The sequence below is a fragment of the Octodon degus genome, unplaced genomic scaffold, assembly GCF_000260255.1.
Source record: "Octodon degus isolate 3935 unplaced genomic scaffold, OctDeg1.0 scaffold00009, whole genome shotgun sequence".
In the NCBI taxonomy this organism is placed as follows: domain Eukaryota; kingdom Metazoa; phylum Chordata; class Mammalia; order Rodentia; family Octodontidae; genus Octodon; species Octodon degus.
This window is the reverse complement of record NW_004524585.1, coordinates 31,260,848-31,267,089: the sequence shown is the minus strand read 5'-3', so window position 1 is coordinate 31,267,089 and position 6,242 is coordinate 31,260,848. Positions and strand designations below refer to the sequence as shown.

The 6,242-nt window shown below is 35.6% G+C and overlaps 1 protein-coding gene across 6 annotated transcripts in view; it reads right to left on the bottom strand.

Moving 5' to 3' along the window:
• Window positions 1–6,242, bottom strand: part of Fam172a (family with sequence similarity 172 member A) — a 444,651-nt gene that overhangs the window by 409,521 nt on the left and 28,888 nt on the right. Inside the window, exon 1 of one of the 6 annotated variants that reach the window (XM_023708519.1) lies at window positions 4,090–4,133. The exons of the other annotated variants lie outside the window; for them this stretch is intronic. The gene's annotated coding sequence lies outside the window, so the exon portion shown is untranslated. Of the gene's footprint in view, window positions 1–4,089; window positions 4,134–6,242 lie in introns of those variants that run through there. 6 annotated transcript variants of the gene reach the window in all.

Sequence of the window (6,242 nt, the reverse complement as noted above, 5' to 3'; positions counted from 1 at the left end):
GTTTACATATAAGTCCAAACATCTCACCATATACAACCTTGAAGCAGGACAGTCCCACAATATTCCTTTTCCTGTCTCTTGCTTTCATTCACCACCCCCTACTTTTTGAACAACCATCTACCCGAGAGACATCATAGCAACAACTGGCATGTCATGACAAGCAGCCCATATTCAGAAGACCAAAATGACAGAGAATAAACTTATTGAAAAGGAAAAAGTCACTGAATTGAGAAGGACAGGAAGGGAGTGGGGGAAAGAGATTTATCTATGTATGTAAGCAGGGTGGTTTGGATGACTGTAGGGTGCATTTCTGCTGTTCTATGGAAAGAAGCAGATAATGCTTAATTTGTTTTGTCTCAGTTTTTCAATGTTTGCACTTTTTCTCTTCTTAATATCTCATATATTTCTTTCTTCTTCTTCCAATTTTGCATGCGTATGTCTGGTACTATAAATAACTGGTTGGAAGACAACACTATGCATTACAACAAATACTGTGAAATTCATATTACTTTGATAAGTAAAATTCTGTATCACTTGTAATTTTTAATGTTTTAATATTATTTTGTATAAGACAGACCAAAAAATCACTCCTACTGTTTCTCACAATGCTTTGGGAAACCAAGCATCTAAGAGAACAAGAAAAGGGTCGGCCAGATAGCCTAGCAGAATAAAGCATCTGCTTTAAGCACACCCATGGTTCAGGCCCCACTGTGTTGGTTCTGCCCTTGGGTACACTGAAATGGCAATTGAGACTGGACATTGTGGTACGCACCTGTAATCCCAGCATTTGGGAGGCTGAAAACAGGAGGATCTCTACAAGTCTGATCTGTATAGTGAGACCCTATAGACCCTGTACTAAATACACAAAAATAAAAAATAAATGAAAGAAAGGTAAAAATATGAAGAAATATAAAAGTAAAATATTTTTTAAAAAAAGAATATTGTACTACTGTACCTTTTTTAATATGTTACAAAACGGTAATCATTTGGTTAGGTTCCATAACACCTTTAGCTATCAAAAGGCAGAAACTCAACAAAAGTGAAACAGAAACCTTAGAATATCTGCAATTCAGTGTTTAAAGTGAAATTTAAAAAATTAAACAAGACCTAAAAGAATTCTCCATTTTAATCCTGTCAAAAGTGCTGGTATGGGAGACAGCTCAGTGACATAAGTGCCTACCTGGCAAATACAAGGCCCTGAGTTTGATCCCTGGTACCAAAAAATATATAATTAAACTAATTTTTTAAAAAGTTCAGGTATAGAGGGGCACATGCATTTCCAGTTACTTGGAAAATCACCTGAGCCCATGACTTCAGCAGGACTCCAGAGCAAAATCCTGAAGAAAGGAAGGAAAGGGAAGAGGAGCGGAGGGAGGGAAGGAAGAGAGCGGGAAGGAGGGGAGGGAGGAAGGGGAAGGAAGGCAGGACGGAGATGTGAAGGGAACAAGAGAAGAAAATTCTTATAACTAAAAAGGTAGAGCCATGGCCAAGGACAAAATAATTCTCAAAAAGAATACACTGTGCTCAAAATATCAGAAAAACAGAATATGCCAAACAAACAGTAATCTCTTTCATATAGGTCAATTATAAAAGTCAATCTATAATAAATATAAAAAATAAGACACAAATACTATAAATGTTTAACTCTGTATTAAATTAACATAGTAGAAATTAATACCTTAACAATTCAAAACAGCCAATACTATGAAACAGCAGTGATAATATTCAAAGTCAGCATCCAACTTTCTCATCCCATGAACTTGCTTACTGGTAACTCTTCCAAACTATGTGAACCCAAGGCCCAATGCTGACTGAAAATAGAACGTACACATAGCAGACAACAGATGAGCTACCCAGATGCACAAGTGTAGGCAGCCCACAGCCTTCCACTGCCTACAACTTCAGAGCTGGCTTTGGTGCAGAGCATCACCTCAATGCAGGCCACACCTTTCTCAGGCTGACCTTTATCAGATGACTAAGCCAAGTGGGAATATAAAACACTGGCCAGGGCCGGGGAGATGGCTCAGTGGAATAAGCGCTTCCCTGGCAAGAGCAAGGGCAAGGGCCTGAGTTCAATCCTCAGTTCCACAATAAATAAATTAATTAATTAATTGATTAATTAAAAAAACACTGGCCACATTGGCCTGATCTAAGAAAACTCCTGTGGCCATGCGTGCTGTAGAGCTTGTTGACAGATTGGAAGAGGCTATGTCAGGTCTGCATGTAAGTTTGATTTGTCCTTCTGACCAATCCTATTCTCCTCCTTCCGACTCCAGTGATCTTTTCCCATTGCTTTTTGTTGTTGTTTTTGAATGTTGGAAATCAGCATAAACACTGGTGTTAATAAAGTGCTCTACCATCAAGGTATACCACCAGCCTTAATGCTAATCTTTAACAAATATTTGTGCTTCAAATTCTGCCTCTGGAAAAAACACCTGCTTCTGGAAAAAGCCCAAGCTTTGACAATGTACTTCTCCAAATATTTTTCTGATACTAAACAAAAAAATTTCTGATAACAAGATTTATCCAAAAAAATATAAAGAATAATAAAGAGAAATATAACTAAAGAGTGGACAAAAGGACAGGAATACACATTTCTCAAAAAACAATATTCAAATGACTGAAAAGCACATGAAAATATACTCAAAATCATTAATCATTATGAAAGTATATCAAACCCAGAATCAAATACAACTTCATTCATACTAGCAAGGCTGTGACAAAGACAAAAGATAAAGCAGTGTTTGTGAGAAATATAGCTTCATAAATTGCTAGTGGGAAAGCAAACTGAAGTATCTGCTTCAGAAAACGATTGGGCAGTCCTGACAATATCAGACATACAGTCCCCATAGGACCCAGCAATTCCACTTCTGGGTATATAAACGAGAAACTAAAATCTATGTGCACACACAAACTTATACACAAATGTTCACAGAGCATTACTGATAAGTAACACAAAGTAGAAACAACCTAAATGCCTACCAACTACTGTTACAAAATGTGATATACTATACAACTGACTAGCATTAATTACTAAAGGCAATGAAGAACTCACGCGTGCTACAACATAAATGAACTTGAGAAGATGCTGAAGGAAATTAATCCAACTACAAAAGATGACTATTATATGATTCCAATTCCTATGAATTGTCCAGAATAGGCAAATAGAAACTAGAAAATATATCAATGATTCCCAGGATTTGGGAGAAGGGGTAATAGGGTGTCACTGTAAAAAGTATGTGGCTTCTTGCTGAGGTGATGGCTGCAATATCCAAAGACATACACTTGTTCAGGGTAATGTGCTCTCTTGGGTATGCAGTTGTTTGTTTTCTCTCCCCCTCTCTCTATTTCTCTTCATCCACAAAGCCAAAGGTCAAGCAACAAGCCCAAAAGGAAGGATTCTTGACCATCTCACTCTCTATTTCCTTCCATGAAACAGGAGTGAAAAGTAGATTTCAGGCAAATTCATTCAAAGAATTTCTCCATTTAAGTGTCTCTGTTATGCCTCCAGTGGAGGCCAGGTTATGAAATATGAAGCAGAACTCTTGGTTTTTAGATACAAAAAATGAGCTTTGCAAATCTCAAAGCTTAACTCTAGTTCGCTGTCTGCTTGGAGACGCTCTCAGTGGAAATTTGAGTAACGCTTGTCAGACTACTCACTATGCTCATGATTCAGCTAAGCCCCCCTAGTAATATACCGCTTATTGCCACCCAATTTCTCCCAAGGATTGAAATTCAACATAGTTTTTATAATTATTGTTACTATTATTATTATTACTATTAATATTATTTTCTTACTTTTGGTAGCCTTACTAAAATTGATCCCAAACAATGTACCAACAACCCTCAAAGTTAGAAAGGTACCATAAACTATAGAAAAGAAAAATAAAAAAATTGAGCCTATATTCAAGCAATTGATTAAGTCTAGTAAATCAAAAAAAGTAACACTAATGGAGCCGAGGAGATAGCTCAGTAGAATAAGTGTTTGCTTGGCAAGCACAAAGGCCTGAGTTCAATCCTCGGTTCCGAAAAAAATAAATAAATAACACTAGTGATAGAATTTAAACTTCACACAAGCCATTTAAGTACCTCCCATACCCAAATATATAGACAGCATGCTTCTTTAATGTTTGACTCAAGAGACATTTCAGTGAAGCTTGACTCTTCCTCACTGTGCTAACAATTGGGCATGTTGTCATGTAAGTGCCTTCGGAACAGATTTGTTCTTTAGGCTTCTAGAATCTCCCAATTCTTAATGGACTGATAATGTGATAATGCTTTTTAGAATTTCACGTTTGCACCCTATTTCAACAATGCCCACATCCTGGAACCAAGAGAAAATAAACAGGAATTTGGGGAGGATCTATATTGCTATGATGCCACAAATATCTGATCTTTTGAAAAAAAAAGAAAACTGTGAATTTGAAACTTCAAATTATCTTTTCAAAGTACCCTATTACAGTGGTTACTTAATGTGGTATTCGTACACAATGGAGTACCACTCTATCAAAAGGAAAGATAAACCAGGCATTCATAAGTAAACAGATACAATCTGAGAACGTAATGGTAAGTTACATAAGTTAGCCACACAAGCTTAAATATGGCACGATTCCTCTTACATGAGAACATCTCACACATGCACACACACACACATACACACACACACACAAATAAATAAAAGAGCAAATTAGAAGATAAACAGGAAGTAGGGAGTTCAAATAATTCCCTAATGTACAAACTTTGCTGCTTCAAAACTATTTTGATATGTATGCTAATTCATTTCATTTATACTACTAGCTTTTCTTAATTCTGAAAAAATTTTGTGCTATTACCTGTTTAATTTTTGTGAGAGAGGATCTTTTATATCTATGTCATACTTTGAATAATTATTTTGAAGACAATGATGCACAATGTATTAACTATTCTTCCCTTTGGTCATGACTTTTTAAAAAAATTTTCACATAAAAATGAAAAGAAAAAAAGTGAACCCCAAATAAAATTTGTGCTTTGACCTAATTACAAAAGGATTTAAAGTAACAAAATTTCTTATTCCAAAAATAATCAGTTTTGTACTTCTTACACCACACATAACTTTTATTCCCCCACAAAAGACTACACAAACTTAGCTTCATTTTTAGCTATAGGCAATGGACTGTGTTGCACTGAAGTTGCCCGCACAAGGACACTTTATGAAATATCAAGTCACTCAAACATGAGATCTATGCTTAGTACATACACCAAGGAGCTTTCAATACTATGACCCTTCATGTGATTATGAAAGTAAAGAATTTTACCACTACAACTAGACATATATGACTAACATTATAGCTGAGTCTTCCAAGGGATTCTCCTGTTTAGAATACATAACCATGGGAAATTTATTATAAAACATCAGAATACCTCCAAATGTCACTAACCAAATGAAAATGAAGGAAAACTATAAGTCTAACAGCTGCACAAAAAGTATCTGGGGGGCCGGGGAGATGGCTTAATGGAATAAGTGCTTCCCTGGCAAGCGCAAGGGCCTGAGTTCAATCCCTGGTTCCGCAAAAAAAAAAAAAAAAAAAAAGACAGAGCTTAAAAAAAAAAAGTATTTGGTAAAATTCAACTCTCATTTTCGGAAAAAATTATAGAACGCTAGGAATAAAGCTAGGAATACAGGTGCAAAGACAAAATTATTATGGTAAAGGTTTTAAAATCTCTTTAAAAACAGGATCCAGAAAAAAAAAAATACTGATCTTCACATCTTGTCAAAGTTTGCTAAAGTTCTGTTCAACACAACAAGTAGGAAAGAAACATATAAGGATTGGAAAATGAGCAAAATTAAATCATATAACTGTAACAAATACAAAACAAGAACAATCAAGAAATAAGACTTTATAGTATTAAAAATAACTTCTATGTAGCAAGGTGTGTGGTCACGTAGACATGCAATGTTAGTACTCTGGTGCTGTGTAAGGACTGTGAGTTTGGAGTCAGCCCAGGTTATGTAGTGAGACTTTGTCACAAAAAAGGAAGAAAGAAGGTAGAAGGGAAGGAAAAGGGGGGGATGGGGGGCAGGAAGGAAAAAGAAGTAGAAAAGGAAAGAATTTATATGTTACTGGGAATAAAAAGGATTTAGCAAGATGGTTTACTACAAATTTATCTCTAAAACACTGTCTTGATAAATATCAGCAAAACAGTTCAAAGGCAAAAGAATATAACAAGAAGTGAAATTTTTGTGGTTATAATAAATATAACAA